This window comes from Vombatus ursinus, unplaced genomic scaffold, assembly GCF_900497805.2.
Source record: "Vombatus ursinus unplaced genomic scaffold, bare-nosed wombat genome assembly UNPS02014264.1, whole genome shotgun sequence".
NCBI classification, from domain to species: Eukaryota; Metazoa; Chordata; class Mammalia; order Diprotodontia; family Vombatidae; genus Vombatus; species Vombatus ursinus.
In genome coordinates this window covers 60,076-81,595 of record NW_020954042.1, presented here as the reverse complement: position 1 = coordinate 81,595, position 21,520 = coordinate 60,076, and the positions used below count along the sequence as shown (strand labels likewise).

The following is a 21,520-nucleotide window of genomic DNA, read 5'->3' as shown; positions in this document are numbered from 1 at the left end:
AGACTGTGTTGTTGGAGGCAGTTATTTTTACCCACCAATTTCCTATATTAATAAAAAAAATCCCTTAAATATCAGCCCTTTTGCCTCAGACAGAGGATGATTCAGGGCCAGTAGTATGTTTGGCATTCTGATCTTACACTAGGTTTGTGTACTACTGTGCCCTTTAATATACCTTTGTTCCATATGAAAACTGAGCTTATGAAGGAAGTGGCTATACAGCATCATGGACAAATGATCAATACATTTTTAGTAATAATTTTGGAAAGCATATTTGATGAATGGCAAAATTGTCTCTTAATTTTGGGTCATAATCATAAAACTGGTGGTTTCAAGCCTTCAAGAAGTCAATCTTCTTTCAATGTTGGAAAGGGAGGATTTCCTCAACTTAGAAAGATGAGAAGGTTCTAAGCAGTTATTGCATGGAGTTGACTAATGGAGTAGAAAGATCTCCATTAAAACCTAGATAAAGGTTGGCCGATTTTTGGAAAGATTCCATCCCTTCTCCCAGTGGTTTTTGTCCAATGGTCAATTACCTATTTTGATAGATTAATTTTCTTAGATTAAATGTGTCCTCTTGATATAATTTAAGCACTGTATCACCTAACTACTTAACACATCTCTTTGTTTGACTCTTGGATGCTGTTTCTGATCCTGGTTCTGACCCAGTTTCCAATACAGAAGCAGCACTACTTTCTACCATTTTTCAGTCATGCACCACCACTATTTATATCCTGGATATCACTTTTGTTTGTGGTCTGTCAATAGTTCAGAGAATTCCCAGTCATGGCCATCCCTCGCACCCCAGACTCAGATAAATGAATTATAGATTTGAAAGTTACTTGGTCTCACCTGTAGGTTGGGAGAGTAAGGGGAACTTTCAACAAAAGCACTGAAGGTACTATAAAACGTCAGATGAAAAAAAGCATGATTTCCCTGAAGGAAGATTGATTGAGTGTGTGTGTGTGTGTGTGTGTGTGTGTGTGTGTGTGTGTGTGATTTAATTCAGCAGGGAGAATGAATTCATTGAGAGGAGATCTCACTAATAACATCATGTTTCTCTATTTTTTCTCTGTGGTGTAATACAGTTAGATCACTTTGCAAAATTTGATTTTAGAATATCAAAGTATTTTTAATTTGCCTCATTTTAATTTGGATCTTTGTTTCTTTTTTGTTTAGCGAGCCAAACAATCTTGTCCATTGGATTTGGTGGGCATATACTGACAAAAGAAAATCTGACTACCTATTTATATGACATCAAGCAATCATTCATCAGTGGTTGTGTTCACCTTACAAAGTTTCTCTGAAAATCCTAAGATTCAAATCTTCCTCTTCAGCCTCTTCTTAGGACTTTTCATAGTGACTTTCACAGGTAACACCCTCACTGTCATTGGGATCAGTCTAAATTCAGGCCTCCATACCCCCACGTACCTTTTCCTTATAAACTTGTCCTTGATGGATGTTCTCTCTACCTCCACTGTGGTGCCCAAGTTGCTGCAGAACCTAATGACCAAGAACACCATTTCCTATGGTGGCTGCATAGCTCAGATCTATTTCCTAAGTCGGTGTTTGGGGATGGAGCTCTCACTTTTCACAGCCATGGTCTATGATCACTATGTAGCCATCTGCCACCCCTCCACGAGAGCACTATTATGAGCAAGGTAGGTTGCTGCCTCATAGCATCTTCAGTGTGGGCTATCAGTGGGAGCAGTGCAACAATAAACATGATCATGACTGTTCATTTGTCTTTCTGTGGCCCCAATGTCATTCATCATTTCTTTTGTGAGATTCTTCCATTATTGCCTCTCTCCTGCTCCTCAACCTATATCAACAATGCAATGGTAATTATAGCAGACATGTTCTTTGCTATTTTCAATTTTCTGCTCATTCTGGTGTCCTACGGTTTCATCATCTCCACCGTCTTCAATATCTGGACTAAGGAAGAGAAGAAGAGAGAATTTTCCACTAGTTCCTCCCACTTTATTTTGGTCACCATGTATTATTGCCCTATAATTTATATCTACATTCTTCCTGGTTTGGGTCAGTCTCTGAAGGAAGGCAAAGTGTGTTTTATGCCATAATGACCCCAGCCTTGAACCCTCTGATCTACTCCCTGAGAAATAAGGATGTGAAAATAGCCCTCAAGAAATTATGTCCAATTCCTAGGAAATAATGGGTCATTAAGCAAACTGACATAGCTCAGAACAATGGGATTAAGAGTATCTCTGAATCAGAAAAGTATACATAGATCATAGCTTTACACATCATTTTTTCTGATAGGGAATGCTCCTGAACTCAGGATGTGTTCTTAGGTGAACCAGCTAACTCCCTTGTTACATTTTTTCTTGAAGACTTTTAATGAAGGAAAAGTCAGAATATGTCCAAGGAATAACACAGAAACATTCAAAGTGCCATACTATGTCAGATCCTTGGTTTAAACACAACAGAATTTGCTTCTCAAGACATATACTAACAGATAATTTATTTGAAGGTGCCTATTCTCTCTGATGTCAAATAATTATATAAGACATATTGGAGTTTTGATTATGAAACTGATAGACTTCAGGTGCAGTGGAAAAGCCTCAATTAGGTCTCTAATACCACAAGAGGATTTCATTTGATTTAACTAAGGAGTAAAGTAAAGCCTTCTCCTTGTTTTCTCTCCTCATGCAAAGGAAAGTGTTTCAAGTAAGGCAGAATGTATTAGAGAACTTTGGTGACTGTGGCAATGGAAAAGGCATAAGGAAAGAATAGCAGTATGGAGAGGTCCTCAATTTGATACCATCTGCAGAGTAAGAGAGATCTAGAACTCAACTCCTGAGGCCTCAGCAATGACCAAACAGGAAAAAAGAAGAATTTTCTTATGCTGGGAATGATCAAAGCACCAACCCAGAAGATGAAAATAACTGAAAAAAAGTACCTACAATCAGAACCTCGGAGAAAAAGAATTGCCACACGAAAATTAGGATTTTTCAAAAAAATGCATTTTTAAAATTCCATAAGAAATGAAATTTATGTAAAAAAAAAGGAATAAGCATTTATGTGGTGGTTACTATGTACCAGGCACCTTGCTAAGTCTTTTTTTCCAAAATATTATCTCATTTTATATTCTCCAGAACCTGAAATATAGGTGCGATGGTTATCCGTGTTTTGCAGTTGAGGAAACAGAGACAAATAGAGCTAGTAAATGTTTGAGGTCAAATTTCAACTCAAGGCTTTCTGATTCAAAACTTAGTCCTCTAGCAGGAGAAAATTGGAAATAAAGCCCCAGAGTCTAACAGAAGAGTTATAAAACCCTCCTGTAGTCAAAAAACACTAAAAATCATAATGGACCAAATTAATGATTCTAAAATCAACAAGTATTCTTAAAATAAAGTCTAAAGAATGGAATCTAAGAAACTGTAAGATATTTGATATAAAAAATGACTTACCTAGAAAATAGATTAAGGTGAGATAACTGAAGACTTTCTATGTGACAATCCCCAAGAAGTAGTTGATGGGTCACAAATCCCCCCGGGATTTATAGTATTTCACAAAGAAAAATAAGCGCAAATCAGCTGTCAATTGTGGATGGGGTAGAGATATTTTTTTTTACTCACTGGGACAATATGAGTTTTGGGATTCTCAAAAATTTGGTCCTCATTTTATGAATCTTCCTCATGTTCCTTGAGTCAAGCTACAACAGGATGACTTGAACTTCATAACCACAAAGAAATAAGGAACTTGGACATCATTTTTCAAGAAATCATTAAAAAATATCCAGACATATAATAAGAGAGCAAACTGAAAATAGAAAGCATACACTGATGACCTCCTAAAAGAAATTCCAAAATAAAAACTACTTGATGTGTTATTGGCAGTACTCAGAGCTTCAGAAAAAAATATAAGTAATCAGGAAGAAAGAATTAAAATATAGAAGAACCACAGTCAAGATTGAACAAGATTTGGCAGCTATCACTTCAAAGAAAGATAGAACATGGCATTAAGTATTCTATGAGGCAAAATACAGAGGTAAATAACCAAGAATATCTTTTCTGGTAAAAATAGAGCATTACATCCTATGAATAAAAATAGACTTTGAATGAAATAGATTTTTAAATATTCTTGATAAAAACTGAGTTGAAAAAAGAGCTTCAAAATCAACACTTAGAAACTATTTATATTCTAATGGAGATAGAAGAGAATGTTAAAAGATTTCTTTTGGAACCCTATTATCACAGGTATCATTGAGGAAGTCAACTGAAACAAAGACTGATAAATAGTTTTTTTTTGAATATGTAAGAAAAGAGACCATTGGAGAATATACATTAAGGGGAGATGGGAGAAAAGTGGCAGCTTTGTGAAGACATAATCAACTTTTATAAGTAGGCATATATCCAAACACAGATAAAGTGAAGAAAGTGAATGTTCCTTGAATTTGGCTTTAATCTAAACTGGTCAAACAAGTGCAGAACACACATAGAGTATGTTGTATAAATATCTCCAAGTGAACAGGGAAAAAATAAGGAAAAGGAAAATGGAAAGGGGAAACATAAGTTGGAAGGTATATTCAGGAAGCTATTTGTGTTTTTAAATATAAAGAATCTTATGCTTGGAGAGGGGATAGTGAGGAAAAGGTTAAAAGGGGAAAAGAACAATAACTTTAAATTAACAGGAATAAAAGTGTAGAAGAGGAAAACTACAAGAGAATAAAATGGAGGGGAATAAACAACTAATTATCATACTGTTAGTGTTCTTGGGATGAACTCATCTATTAGTAATTAGAAGAATTTCAAACTACCAAAAATTGTTTTTAGAGCTAGAAAATAATAATAACAAGATTCATTTGTAATAACAAAAGGTCCAAAATATCAAAGGAACTAATGAAAACAAATGCAGGGAAAGGTGACTGACCCATTCCAAAATTTTTCATAGTAGTTCTTTTTATGATGGTAAAGAATTGAAAATTGAGGGAATGCCCATCGATTGGGGAATTTCTGAACAAGTCCTGGTATATGAATGTAATGGAATACTATCGTGCTATAAGACATGATGAGCAGGCAGTCTTCAGAAAAACCTGGAAAGACATGCATGTACTGATGCTGAGTGAAGTGAGAAGAACCAGCAGAAGTTTGTACACAGAAATAGCCATGTTGTGTGATGACTCATTTGATAGACTTAGCCCTTCTCAGCAATGCAAGGATCTAAGACATCTCCAAAGGTCTCATGATGGAAAGTGCTATCCACATCCAAAAAAAGAACTATGGAGTTTGAGTGTAGATTGAAGCATACTATTTGCTATTTTTTTCTTCTGTTGTGTTTTGTTTCCTCCTTCTGTTGCTTCCACCTATTGGTTCTAATTCTTTCTTGCAACATCACTAATGTGAAAATATATTCAATAGGAATGTATATGTATAGCGTACGTCAGATTGCATACTGTCTTTGGATGGAAGGGGGGAGAAGACGGGGAGAAAAAATTAAAACTCAAGTGCTTATGCAAGTGATTGTTAATAAAGTAAAATAAATTAATAAAAAAGCACTTTATTCCATGTATAAATACCACTTAATCTTTTAGTTAGTAATTCATTTAGGACTTTTGCATCTATATTCATTAAGGAAGTTGGTGTATAATTGTCTTTCTCGGTTTTTTTGCTTCCTTGTTCAGGTATTGATATCAAATTTGTTTCATAAAAGGGATTTGGCAGGATACCTTCTTTACCAAATATTCCAAATAATTTATTTAATATTGGAATTAGTAAATCTTTAAAAGTTTGATAGTATTGACTTGTAAATCCATCTGGTCCTGGTCTTTTTTCCATATGAAGCTCATTTATGGCTTTTTAAATTTCTCTTTTCTAAAATAGGTCTGTTTAGATATGTTATTTCCTCTTCTGCTAATCTAGGGCACTTATATTTTTGTAAATATTCTTCTATTTCACTTAAATTGTTACATTTATTGGCAAAAAATTGGGCAAAATAAGTCCTTATAATTTTTCCAATTTCACCTTTCTTATTTGTATATTCACCCTTTTCATTTTTGATATTAGTTATTTAGTTTTCTTCTCTCTTCTTAAAATATATCTATATTTTGATATTGTTTTACTTTTTTTTGAAAACATCAAACAAAAGTTAACCAGTAAAGTATAACACTAAGGTTGAGAAACTTGGATCTTTAATGAAATAGAAGACTGATAAGCATTCCTAATGAAAGAACAGCTATGGAAAAACTTTGAAGTGCAAATACAGGAGTTAAAACATCATTTAAAGATAAACATAAGGGACAAAAGAAGGATAAATTACTTAAAGTCAAATATGGGGGAAGAATTCATGTATTTCTTCTTTAGCTTAACATCATCAGTGCTCATAGAGGGAGTCTAGACTAAAAGCTTGAGAGTGATTCTGTTATGTGTTGATGATCTTAAAAAGAATGGAAAGAGAAGGGGAAAGTAACACCCAGGAGAGGTTGGAGAGGGCAAGAAAGGTAAAAGAAAAGGATCTTGCACAATCAGGGTGCACAAGTACCCATGTATTCAAACAAGAAGGATGGGAAGGAAGAACACATTATGCTTTAACCTGATTCTCATCTGAACTGGTTACAGTAGAAACACACACACACACACACACACACACACACACTTAATTGAGCTTCACACAGTCAAGTGTACATGACCCTTTTCTACTTGTTCACATAGGCTACATCTACTACTTCTATTCCCAGTCATGGAAAAGCATGATTGCCAAAAATACTCTGCATTGTCTTGGTGTCTAGAGTGTGGTACATCTGTGCCTTTATTTATTCATTAAACACTATTCTTATAATGCAACTTTGCTATTGTGAACCCAATGCCATTACTCATGTCTTCTGTGAAATTGCCTCCCCCCCATCTCTTATTGTCCTCATGTACTTCCACCTGTACGAATAATGCTATAACTCTCGTGGCATATGCCTTCTACATGATTGTACATTGTCTGTTTACTTTGATGTTGTCTGTGTTCATTATGTATAATATAGCTAAAATCCAGACAGCACTGGGGAAGGAGATTGCAATCTACCCTTACCATTTAATTGTCTTGTAAATATATGACTGATACATTTTAATTATACTATACATATAAAAGGCTTAGGCAGCTAGGTATCACAGTGGATAGAGAACTAGATTTGCAATCAGAAACACTCATCTTCCTGAGTTCAAATTTGGCCTCAGACACTTACTAGGTATGTGACCCTGGTCAAGTCACTTAACCCTGTTTGACTCAGTCCCTCATCTGTAAAATGAACTGGAGAAGGAAAGGGCAAACTACTCCATTAACTTTGCAAGGAAAACCCCAAATGGGGTTACAAAGAGTTGAACACAACTAAAATATGATTAAAGAAAATACAATGATTACATAAGGCTCGCATCTAACCAAAAATTGTCATCCCCATTATCATAATCATCTTTATCACTTCATTATCTTTCTTGATGGAATACAAATAAAAAAGCCCAAGTCATGATGTTACTATTGTTCCTTCATATTTAATACATTATGTAGCTTTTTTCAAGCAGATAAAATGAATGCTTTTTGTAATTGCATAATTCTACTAGAATGTGTATGGTAATTCTGATGATTCAGTTAAATTAACTTAAGGACATCTCCAGGAATAGATAAGATGATATAGATGACATGCACATAATCTTTTTGCCATAGGGTTTTAATGTCTTCTAAGTCTCAATGTTCTGAAAGGTATTTTTTTTAAATAATTTGAAGATTTTGAATACTTGATGTGGTAGCACCAATTAAAAATCTGGCTCTTGAGCATTTAGAAATTAAAGTTATATTCAGGCAGTTGTAGGCAATAGTTCTGTCTCTAATGATGTTCCACTTCCATCACAGATTTTTTGAATTTTCAAGGGTGGTTTGAGGTTTGCTTTTGCAGTATGGAGATTTGTCTTAGTTTATAAAGGCTCTATTTCAAGCATCCAGTGGCCTACTTAGCATGGTTTTAGGTATCCTGTGGAATCTGATTTTTATTGTTGTTGTTATTATATTTCCTCTACTTTTTGTTTTATTTTTAACTGGTAAAGAAGTCACAATATGTGACTTATCAGTGGGATCAATACAACAATACACAGCATGTTGATACTTCGCTTGTCTTTTTGTGGCCCTGATGTCACTGATCATTTATTTTGCGACATTCCTCCATTATTGCCTCTCTCTTGCTCCTCAACCTATGTCAACAAAGTAATGGTAATTATGGGGAGCCAAGATGGTGGAAGGAAAGCAGTGACTTGCTTGAGCTCTCCCCCCAAACCCCTCCAAATTCCTAAAAAAATGGCTCCAAACAAATTCTAAAGAAGCAGAACCCACTAAAAGACAGAGCGAAACAAATTTCCAGCCAAAGACAGCCTGGATGATTAATTGGAAAGGTAAATCATGCTTGGCAGGGAGAGGAGAGCAGTTTGGTGTGGGCGCGCAGGCCACAGCAACCCTGGAGCAGGCCTCAGAGGACTGAATCAAGGGCAGCAGTGGTGGTTTCCAGGCTTTTCAACCCAGGAACACGAAAGACAACTTAGAAGGTCAGTGGGAAAAAGTCTGTTACTGCAGTGAGAGAAGAAGCTAGATCTCAGCTGCCCTGAGGGCAGCGGCTGGCTTCTGAGCTTCCGGCCCACAGACTGAGGGGGAATCAAGTGGTTGATCAGAGGGGGATTGCAAGGATCTCTTTGCCAGTGCTGAGGCAGGAATCTCTTGATTTACCAGTGTTTGCATCTGGGTCACAGTTCTGAGGGGCGGTCCTGGGGCGAGGAGGAACACTGGTGCTGTGGAGCTTGTTATGATTGTGGAGAGGAAACACCTCACCCCTTATTGTACCACCTTGGAAGAACTGCAAATTTACACGTCCCTAGAAGTACATATGAAAACAGCTGTATAAACCTCCAAAGCCTGGGACAGTACACTCTTCACATTGAAAGCAGACTTTTACCTTAACAAAGAGTTTAAAACTCAAGTAATTGGCCAAGATCATGACTAAGCAGCACAAAAAGAGTCAGACTATATTATCTTACTTTGGTGACAAAAAAGATCAAAATATACAACCAGAAGAAAACAACAAAGCGAAAGCTCCTACATCCAAAACTTCCAAGAAGCTTTGGCCTTGGAAGAGCTCAAAATGGATTTTGAAAAAACAAGTAAGAGAAGTAGAGGAAAAACCGAGAGTGATGCAAGATAATCATGAAAAACAAGTCAACAGCTTGCTAAAGGAGACCCAAAAAAAGTACTGAAGAAAATAACACCTTAAAAAATAGCCTAACCCAAATGGCAAAAGAGGTCCAAAAAGCCAATGAGGAGAAGAATGCCCTAAAAAGCAAAACTGGCAAAGTGGCAAAGGAAGTCCAAAAGATTACTGAAAAAAAAATACTTCCTTAAAAATTAGAATAGAGCATTTGGAAGCTAGTGACTTTGCGAGAAATCAAGATACTGTAAAACAAATCCAAAAGAATGAAAAATTAGAAAACAATGTGAAATATCTCATTGGAAAAACAACTGACCTAGAAAATAGATCCAGCAGAGAGAATTTAAAAATTATTGGACTATCTGAAATCCATGATCAAAAAAACAGCTTAGACATCATCTTTCAAGAAATTATCCAGGAAAACTGTCCTGATATTTTAGAACCAGAGGGCAAAATAGAAATTGAAAAAATCCACTGATGTCCTCCTGAAAGAGATCCCCAAAGGAAAACTCCTAGGAATATTGTAGCCAAATTCAAGAGTTCCAGGTCAAGGAGAAAATATTGTAAGCAGCCAGAAAGAAACAATTCAAGTATTGTAGAAACACAATCAGGATATCACAAGATTTAGCTGCTTCTACATTAAGGGACCTCAGGGAATGGAATATAATTATGGCAGGCATGTTCTTTGCTATTTTCAATTTTCTGCTCATCCTGGTGTCCCACGGTTTCATCATCTCCAATATCTTGAAGATCCAGATTAAAGAAGGGCAGAAGAGAGCATTTTCCACTTGTTCCCCCCACCTTATTGTAGTCACCATGTATTATTGAACCATAAGTTATATCTACATTCTTCCAGGTTTGGGTCAGTCTCTGAAGGAAGGCAAATCAGCCCTCATTTGTGGGTGAGGGTAGAGATATTTTTTTTTCACTCACACTGGCAATGTGAGTTTTGGGATTCTCAGAAATGTGGTCCTTATTTTATAAATCTGCCTCATGTTTCTTGAGCCAAGCTACAACAGGATGAATTGAACTTCATAACCACAAAGAAAAAAGCAACTTGGATATCGTTTTTCAAGAAATCATTAAAAAAAAATCCAGACATATAAGAATAAGAGTGTGAACTGAAAAAAGAAAGAATACACTGGCAGTACTCAGAGCTTCAGAAAAGAAAAATATAAGTAATCAGAAAGAAAGAATTAAAATACAGAAGAACCACAAAGAAAGAGAGAACATGGAGTTAAATATATCCATAACCAAGAATATATTACCTGGTAAAAACTGAGTATTATATCCTATAAATAAAAATGGACTTTTAATGAAATTGATTTTCAAATATTCTTGATAAAAACTGAATTGATAAAAAAAACTTTGAAATAAACACATACAACTATTTATATTCTAATAGAAATAGAGGAGAATGTTAAAAGATTTCTTTTCAAACCCTATTATCACAGAGATCATTGAGGAAGTCAACTGAGACAATGACTGATAAGTAGTTTTGTTTTGAATATGTAAGAAAAGAGAACTTTGGAGAATATACATTAAGGAGAGATGGGAGAAAAGTGGCAGCTTTGTGAAGACATAATCAGCTTTCATAAGTAGGCATATATCCAAACACAGATAAAGTGAAGAAAGTGAATGTCCCTTGAATTTGGCTTTAATCTAAACTGGTCAAGCAAGCGCAGAACACACACAGAGTTTGGTGTACAAATATATTCAAGTGAACAGGGAAAAATAAGGAAAAGTAATAGGGAAAGGGGAAATATAAGTGGGAAGGTATATTCAGGAAGCTATTGGTGTTTTTAAATACAAGAAATCTTATGCTTGGAGAGGGATTAGCAAGGAAAAGGTTAAAAGAGGGAAAAAGAACAATAACTTTAAATGAATGGGAGGAAAAGAGTGAAGAAGAAGAAAACTACAAGAGAATAAAATGGAAGGGAGTAAACAATTAATTATCATAGCTGTTAGTGTTCTGGGATGAACTCATCTATTAGTAATTAGAAGAATTTCAAATTACCAAAAATTGTTTTGTAGAGCTAAAAAAATGATAACAAGATTCATTTGGAATAACAAAAGGTCCAGAATATCAAGGGAAGTAATGAAAACAAATGCAGGAAAAGGTGACCCACCCATTTTAAAAAATATTCATAGTAATTCTTTTTGTGGTGGTACAGAATTGGAAATTGAGGGAATGCCAATCGATTGGGGAATGGCTGAAAAAGTCCTGGTATATGAACGTGATGGAATACTATTGTTCTATAAGACATGATGAGCAGGCAGTCTTCAGAAAAACCTGGAAAGACATGCATGTACTGATGCTGAGTGAAGTGAGAAGAACCAGCAGAAGTTTGTACACAGAAATAGCCATGTTGTGTGATGACTAATTCGATAGACTTAGCCCTTCTCAGCAATGCAAGGATCTGAGACAAATCCAAAGGTCTCATAATGGAAAGTGCTATCTACATCCAAACAAAGAACTATGGAGTTTGAATGTAGATAGAAGCATACTATTTGCTTTTTTTTCTTCTTCTGTGTTTTGTTTCCTCTTTCTGGTGGTTCCACCTATTGGTTCTAATTCTTTCTTGTAACATCACTAATATGAAAATAAGTTCAATAGGAATGTATGTGTATAGCCTACATCAGATTGCATGCTGTCTTGGGGAGGAAGGCGGGAGAAGATGGGGAGAAAAATTTAAAATTCAAGTGCTTATTGAAGTGATTGTTGATAAAGTAAAATAAATTAATAAAAAAAACCCTTTATTCCAGGTATAAATACCACTTAATCTTTTAGTTAGTATTTTCTTTAGGACTATTGCATCCATATTCATTAAGGAAATTGGTAAATAATTTTCTTTTTCTGTTTTTGTGCTTCCTTGTTCAGGTACCAATATCATATTTGTTTCATAAAAAGGATTTGGTAGGATACCTTCTTTACCAAATGTTCCAAATCATTTATTTAATATTGGAATTAGTAAATCTTTAAATGTTTGATATATTCACTTGTAAATACATCTGGTCCTGGTATTTTTTCCAGATGAAGTTCATTTATGGATTTTTCAATTTCTCTTTTCTAAAATAGGTCTGTTTAGATATTTTATTTCCTCTTCTGCTAATCTAGGGCACTTATATTTTTGTAAATATTCTTCCATTTGACTTAAATTGTTACATTTATTGGCCTATATTTGGGCAAAATAAGGCCTTATAATTTCTTCAATTTCATCTTTCTTATTAATAAATTCATCCTTTTCATTTTTGATACTAATTATTTGGTTTTCTTCTGTCTTTTTAAAATATATCTATATTCAGATATTGTTTTACTTTTTTTTGAAAACACAGAACAAAGTTACCCAGTAAAGTATAATACTAAACTTGAGAAACTTGGATCTTTAATGAAATAGAAGACTGATACTCCTTCCTAATGAAAAGAACAGCCATGCAAAAACTTTGAAGTTAAAATAAAGCAGTTAAAATGTCATTTAAAGATAAACATAAGGGGCAAAAGAAGGATAAATTACTTAAATTCGAATATGGGGGATTCTTCTTTAGCTTATCATCGTCAGTGATCATAGCGGGAGTCTAGACTAAAAGCTTGAGCGTCATTCTGTTATGTGTTGATGATCTTAAAAAGATTGGAAAGAGAAGGGGAAAGTAACACCTCGGAGAGGTTGGAGAGGGCAAGAAAGGTTAAAGAAAAGGATCTTGTATAATCAGAGTGCACAAGTACCCATGTATTCAAACAAGAAGGATGGGAAGGAAGAACACATTATGCTTTAACCTGACTCTCATCTGAACTGGTCACAGTAGAAAGACACACACACACACACACACACACACACACATACACTTAATTGTGCTTCACGCATTCAAGTGTATATGACCCTATTCTACTTCTTCACATAGTCTACATCTACTACTTCTTTTCCCAGTCATGGAAAAGCATGATTGCCAAAAATACTCTGCATTGTCTTGGTGTCTAGAATGTGCTACATCTGTGCCTTTATTTATTTGTTAAACACTATTCTTATAATGCAACTTTGTTGTTGTGAACCCAATGCCATTACTCACTTCTTCTGTGAACCCTCTCCCATCTCTTATTGTCCTCATGAACTTCCACCTATGCGAATATTGTTATAACTCTCCTGGCATACACTTTCTACGTGATTGTACATTGTCTGTTCACTTTGATGTTCTCTGTGTTCATTATGTATAGTATAATTAAAATACAGACAGCACTGGGGAGGAAGATTGCATTCTACCCTTCCCAACTCATTGTCTTGTCCATATATGACCGATACATTTCAATTATACTATACATATGGAAGGCATAGGCAGCTAGGTGACACAGTGCATAGAGCACTAGATTTGGAATCAGGAACACTCATCTTCCTGACTTCAAATTTGGCCTCAGACACTTATCAGCTCTGTGACCCAGGTCAAGTCACTTAACCCTGTTTAACTCAGTCCCTCACCTGTAAAGTGAACTGGAGAAGGAAAGGGCAAACTACTCCATTAACTTTGCAAGGAAAACCCCAATTGGGGTTACAAAGAGTTGAATGCAACAAAAAAATGATTAAAGAAAATACAATGATTACACAAGGCTTGCACCTAACCAAAAATTGTCATCCCCATTATCATAATCATCCTTATCACCTCATTATCTTTCTGGATGGAATACAAATAGAAAAGCCCAAGTCATTACGTTACTATTATTCTTTCATATTTAATATATTATGCAGCTTTTTTTTGACTCTCTGTTGCACACCTCTCATTTCATTTTTTCATCTACCATTCTCATTTGACTTTTAATATCCATCTTGAGCTCTTCTAAGAAGGCTTTTTGGTCTTCAGACCAGTTTATCTTCCCTTTTGAGGTTCAATTGACAATGTTATCCTCTTCAGAATTTCTGCCTTGATCTTCACTTTTCCCATAATAAGAATCTATTGTCCCTTTCTTTTTGGTCATAGTGTTTGCTTATTTCCTGGCTTGTAAAGAGATTGAGTTCTCCAGCTGGGAAGCAGAGGACGCTCACCCAAGCTTTTTGTGTTAGGAGCCTTAAGGCATGGTCCCTGGCTTTCTATGCTGGAGCCTCCAATACTTGCAGTTGAAGGCTGTAGGGTTCTGGCAGCTTGCCTGGTGTTGGGCTGGAATCAGCAACACTGGAACTCTAGGGGTAGGATTGGGTAGTGTGGCTCCTGGAGATTTCCTGTTTACCTGGCCCTTTCCTTACTTTTAATTTCTTCAGTTCGTTTCAGGTGGATGTTGCAGGATGTTTATCTGCCTTGGGCCCCATACAGCATTGCTCTCCTTAGATTTGCTAAAGTACTGGGATAGGCAGTTGCAGCAGAATGCTGTGGCACCTGGTGGTTTTCCAAGCTGGTTTCCACCAGTTCCCCCACCTTCACTGAGGCACTCAGGGTCCAGGTGTTGGTGTTTGCTTACCCTACCACCTGGGTTTCAAGATCTCCTCCTGGTATGGAAAGGTGGGGCTTTCTGCTAGTTTGCTGGGATGCCTCCCATTCTGTACTGCTCCCCTTCCCCCCAGGGCAAGAGGGGCCTTTCACATTAATCCTTCAAGCTGCCTGGGCTCCTGGACTACTCCACCCCATCTTTCTTCTGGTTCAGCTGTTCCAAGGTTTGTCCTGGGGTGATATTTTCTGGGCTTTCAGAGGTTAATTTTCTAATTTAATAATTTTATTACCAAGACCAGCATATTTGTTAATAAAAGGATGGTCATTTGACCTTTTCTCTTAGACAAAAGACCTATTTATTTTTATATTTAATACATTATGGACCTTTGTGCAAGCAGATGAAATGAATGCCTTCTGTAATTGAATAATACTACTAGAATGCATGCTGCTCCTGTGATGATTCAGTTAAATTTACATTAGGACAACTCCACGAATAGATAGGATGAGATAAATGACATGCACATAACATTTTTTTTTTTGCCACAGGATTTTAATCTCTTCTAAGTCTCCATGTTTTGAAAGGTTTTCTTTTTTTTCAAATAATTTGGAGATTTTCAATACTTGATGTGGCAGCACCTATTAAGAATCTTGTTCTTGAGCATTTAGAAATTAAAGGTATATTCAGGCAGTTGTAGGCAATAGTTCTGACCCTAAAGATGCTCCACGTCCATCACAAATTTTTTGAATTTTCAAGGATGGTTTGAGGTTTGCTTTTGTAGTATGAAGATTTGTCTTAGTTTATAAAGTCTCATGTTCAAGCTTCTGGTGGCCTACTTACCATCTTTTTAGGTATCCTGTAGAATCTGATTTTTATTGTTGTTGTTATTATAATTCTAATACTTTCTGTTTTATTTTCTAAGGGTCAAAGAAGTGACAGTATGGCTTAATTCTGTTAGCACATCTTAGAGGCTTGTCTAAAATTCCAACATTTATTACTAGTCAGTTCATTTTGTAAATTAGTCAAAATATCAGTCACATCAGTTGCTTAGTGCCAGGTAAACCAAAGAAGAACTTAGCACTTGTATTTTCTTTTGACTGGCATTATAGTGTCATAGCTTCAACAGAGTCAAAGATAAGTCATAGTTTAATTGTTCTTCTAGGGGCTAAGATGACAGAATTTCCCAGGGCTTTCTGTAGCTGACCTTTGGAAAATGATGAGGATAGCTGCATCCCTGTTCAATCCCTACTTATAGACCAATAAACGCACAAACTACTGGGCGCTGAAGGTTTTCTAGGAAAAAAAGAATCTTCAAGTGTTATCCTCTAGTAGAAAAAGGTAAGTTTGCTAAGAAATGAGAAATAGTGCTTCCTTTTTTATAAGAGTAAAAACTAACCACAATAGCAGGGAAAGAAAAAAAATCATGTTTAAAATATAAACACATTCATATTTTTATGACAGATCTCTTTACATTCATGTAAATTCTCAAAAGTAGGAGTGAGGGATAGAAAGAGAGAGAGTCTGAGAGAGATCCACACAGATAAAAAGAGAGAAATGGAGATAGAAAGGGAGGGAAAGAGAGAGGGGAAAGACAAAGGAAGAGACAGAGAAATTTCAGTAAAACAGGAAATGATGCACTTGTTGATAACAATAAAAATGTTATTTCTTTTTTCCTTTTAAAATTCCATCTTAAAGTTTTTGATTGAATCAAAAAATCAGGTTCAGGAATTTTTTTCTTATCAGGTATTTCTTTAACCATAATTCGCTATTACCACCACTACCACCACCAGTAGCACTGCTACTACTATTGCTACTACTACTACTATTACTACTACTGCTACTACTACTACTACTACTAGTACTACTACTACTACTACTACTACTACTACTACTACTACTACTACTACTACTACTGCTGCTGCTGCTGCTACTTTGGTCCAGGTCAGTACTTTTGTGACTGCAGGGAAGGTTAGCATGGAAATTTGCTTCATTTGTTGTCTCAATTGCCTGGGGCACTAAGCATTCTGTCCCTGACCCATTCAAGTATGTGTCAGAGGTATGACTTGAATCAAGTTCTTCCTGACAGTAAGGCCAGCCTTCTGTCTCCCCTTCTGCCCAGCCCCTCACATCATATATGAATTCATGGCAATAATATATTGTGAGCTCTTAACATTTTGAAATCCTCAAATATGAAATTTTGTTCTATGTGATTTTGGTATAAAGTGTAAGTTGTATGTCCTCCTTCACAAGTTGATAATTTCCCTTATGCAAAGACACAAGGAACTATAATAAACACATTAAACACAATAAATACAATAAAAATATAATACATTTATATTTGCATATTATATATAAATATATAACAACTTTATATATTTATATATTTTATTTATACTTTTTTGGTAATCATTTTTCTAAAAATTTACCTAGCTTAGGTCAGATAACTGCCTTGCAGTTAAGTGATTTTCCTCTTTGAGATCACATAATCATGCCAGTGTTTATACCCATTATTTCAAATAGACAGCATGGCACAGTAGAAAGATAGTTGAACTTAGAAAAAGAAGGATCTGATTTGACTTAGAGTTAATTTCATCTGATTAGATCTGATTAGATTACAAATATGATCTGATTAGAAATTAGAATCAGGCAGATCTAGCTTTGCCGCTTATTTCCATTGGTGACAAGCTGGATGAACTCTGTGAGCCTGATTTCTCATTTGCAAAGTGAAGATAATTATATTTTCCCAGGTTTTGCAGGACTGTGTGACCATGAAAAGAAATGTTGCATAAAACTTTGCTTTATACAGGCTTATAGATTTCTTCAAAATCTTAATTCCTTTATTAGCAGAGAGTTAACCTGAGAGATCCAGAACTTTCTATTGCATCCTTGTTAGGATGTTATGATAGAGAACTGGTTAACTTTAGAGAACTGATTAACTTTTCCTAACTAAAGTTTGTTCAATAAAGTCTTTATATAATTTATTTCAATCTAGCAACTACCACAAGCAGAGTCCCTGTTGCATTTATTTGGCTACTACTCTTAATTTTATTTGATCCCTTGGGTCTTCTTTGGTAGGGACAGTGGCAAGAGGTGGATCCAGACATGGGGATCACAAAGGAAAGGTGAGGAGTGAGAGATGAGAAGAGACAAAAAAGCCAAATACTACTGGCCCACCTTCTCTCACCCCAACCAAAATAACCCACTCCTTTTTCTTGGAAATCCACTATCTTGGAAACTCACCAGGCTTATCAATATCAAATCTCTGCTTAAGTATCTAATGTTCCTTTTCTACTTACTAGTAATACATATGAGGACAGAGGGTGATGTGTCTGTTAAGGTTATAAGAGGAAGGGGCCTAGGACTCACCACCCAGTGAGCAATGACTTGAAATTGATGCATTTTTAGAAGCATTTTCAGGATAGCAAAGTTGTCATTTTCAAAAGGAAATATAGTTTGTACTAAACTTTTCATTAATAAAAGCACCATGAACATATTTCTAATTGTATTGTCTTAATGACATAGAGGAGTTGCTATAGCTGATATGATTGCACATAACAGCTGGTATAGAAGTCAAGACAGCAAGCCAAGTTTATAAGCATTTCTTAAGGAATTACAATGCACCAGGCACTATACTAAGGGCTGATAATACAAGTAGAAGTAGAAAAAAAAAGTCCCCACTATCAAGGAGTTTATATCCTAATGGGGGAAGACAAACTGTAGGCCTGTCTTATTGAGTGAAAAAACAAAACAAAATAAAACAGGGAAAACATCATCTTAATACAAAATTGTATTCATCAAAGATATCTAGAACATACTTAATAAAAAGCTGGGAAACTGAGTCAAGAAATCTAGAGTCCATGCCCAGCTCTGTCTTTTGATGTGAGAGTCTGAGTAAGTCAAGGGTCCTAAATTTAGAGTGGTGGTGGAGTTTATAGATTATCTATGAGTCATTGTATCTTATATCTTCTTATAAGTCCAATGTTCTCATTTTACAGGGTGTGGGGGATAGAGGATCAGCAATGCAAGTGACTTGCCCAAGATCAAAGGGAGTAAATTGTCAGTTAACTACCCTCTTTCTCAAGTATCTTTACCTTCAAAATGAGAACAATAATATATCGCCTATGTATATTGTGGTATTGAGACCAAACTAAACAATGAACATGAAATAATTTTTCAATAGTATTATCTCTCCTTCTTTCTTTCGGCCTCAGTGTCTTCTATCATCTTCATTTGCAAAGGTCCAATATTTATTTTCATTATTCTTGCCATTGAATAATAATAATAATAATAATAATAATAATAACTGATGTTACATAGTACTTTAAGGTTTGTGTATCATTTTTCACTCATTTTCTCATTGGAGTATTATAACACCCTCCTGTGGAGGGCATCTCTGATATTTATCCCAATTTTGCAGATGGGGACACTGAAATTAATAAAAGCAAAGTAAGAGACTCACCAATGTTTCCCTAGCTAGTTAAATACAGAAGTGAGCTTCAAATTCAGATTTAGCCAGACTCCAAACCCAGGAATCTAGCTATTATTTCTTCCTTCTTCCTTTATTATTTTAATACTCATAAGCCATTGACATTTAAAATATCTTTACATGATTCAGTCATTCAGCAATTATTAAGCACTTGGTATGTGCCAGGCACTGTGTGCTAAGTACTGGGCCTACACAGAAAGGCAAAAATAATACTTGCCTTCTAGAAGCTCAGACACTAATGGAGGAGGCAACATGCAAACAATTACGTGTAAACATGATATACAGAGGGTAAGGTTGAGGTAATCTCAGAGGGAGATGGCCTCTTTCTCTCTGTGTCCGTCTCTGTCTGTCTCTATCTCTGTGTCTATCTCTATCTGTCTTTGTGTCTATTCATACATGTTATGTCTTTAGCATAGGGAGTTCATGAGGAAGCATTTCCTTAACCAAGGAAGATCAATCCATCTTCAAATAATGTTAAAGAGTGAGAGTGCTTGGAATAAAAAAGACAAGTAACTTTTGCAGAGTCTACACAGAGGAAGGACTAAATTCAGGACTCTCTTGCTGGAATTGATTATCCACATGCTTCTCTGCTACCAGTGATGGAAATTTGGACTACATTTCCAGGTCTCTAGGTTCTGTTATATGAGCTTTTGCCTTATTTCTTTAGGGCCCAGACCATTCTAACAACTTCCAGTCAATTTGAAAGTATGACCCTTTGTGAGTACCTTAAACCTCTGTTTTCACCACCATTCCTTTGTGTGTTTTCTCCATTATAAGCTCCTTGAGAAAAGGGACTGCCTTGCTTGTATTTGTATTCCTCAAAGCTTAATATAATGACTGGCACACAACAGGTTCTTAATACATGTTATGTCTATCTATCTATCTATCTGTATGTCTGTCTGTCTATACACCATCTATTATTATTGCTAATTATTCCAAATTTCTGTCTTTTTATCACCAGCGCCTGGCACATGAGAGATGCTTAAGATTTTCCAGTTGATTGATCAGGTGACAATATCCCAAGTTCCTCAGCACCATGCTCAAAATCACTATTTTCCATTTATACCAACCTAGAATTTTTATTCATGGATTTAGAACTTAAGTCCATCAGAGATTACCTAGTCTTACTTACTCCCTCATTCTGCAGACGACAAATTCATCTCTGTCTGTCTTTCTCTCTTTGTAGGAGGGAGGTCAGAATCTTTCACCATATTCCTTTGACAGAAACAATAGAATGGGATTTCAAAGATTATTTTAGATACTAATATCCTACCTTGAGATTTCATGAGATGTGATCACTGCATTTCTCTTCTTAAAATATTTGTGAGTCCTTTCAATTTCTTTACGATGAGGAATTGCTTTCAGTAAGATCTTGTGTCAAATTTTGAAAATGCTCATTCCAAACTGGTATTTGATTGAGTAATGGAAATAAAGCATTGGAATAGTAGTCCAGAGCATTGGGTTCTAATCTCTACACAGACTAACCTTCTGTGTGATCTTGGACAAGTACCTCCTCTGTTTGATAACCTCTTTGTCAAATTAAATTGGTAAATTAATGAGCTCAAGTTTCCTTGAGCTCTGACATTCTGTAGTTCTGTGAACACTTTTTCTTTTGGCATTGAGAGACTGTGTGATATAATGGTAAAAAAAAAAAAGCCTGAACTTAAAGTTAAGAAGACCTGAATTTAAGTCCTATCTTTGACACATACAGGGACTATGATTCAGAGCAAATCAATGTTCTAGGCAACTCTCAAAGACTAAAAGTGGAAGAGAAGGCAGCAGACTGTTGGTAGAGGCAGTTGTTTTCACCAGTTTCCTATATTAATAAAAAAAATTCTTTAAATATCAGCATTTTTGCCTCAGACAGAGGATGATTCAGGGCCAGTAATATGTTTAGCATTATGATCTTATAGTAGGTTTGTATACTACTGTGCCCTTTAATATATCTTTGTTCCACATGAAAACTGAGCTCATGAAGGAAGTGGTTATACAGCATTATGGACAAATGATCAGTACATTTTTAATAACAATTTTAGAAAGCATATTTGATGAATGGCAAAATTGTCTGTTAATTTTAGGTCATAATCATAGAAGATTTCAAGCCTTCAAGAAGTCAATCTTTTTTCAATGTTGGAAAGGGAAGATTTCCTAGACTTAGGAAGTTGAGAAGGTTCTAAACAGTTATTACTTGGAGTTAACTAATGGACTAGAAAGATCTCCATTAAAACCTAGATAAAGGTTGCCAGATTTTTGGAAAGATCCTACCCCTTCTCCCATTGATTTTTCTCCAATGGTCAATTACCTGTGTTGTTAATATACTTTTTCTTAGATTAAATGTGTCCTCTTGATATAATTTAAGCCCATTTGCACTACTCTTCGATTTACAGGGAAAATAAAAAAAAAATTCTGTCTTCTTTAAAATAACCATTTACTAGATGAT

The 21,520-nt window shown here is 35.5% G+C and overlaps 1 pseudogene; it reads left to right on the top strand.

The window, feature by feature from the left end:
* Positions 1-1,248: 1,248 nt before the first annotated feature.
* LOC114042124 lies at positions 1,249-2,163 on the top strand (annotated as a pseudogene).
* Positions 2,164-21,520: the final 19,357 nt, after the last annotated feature.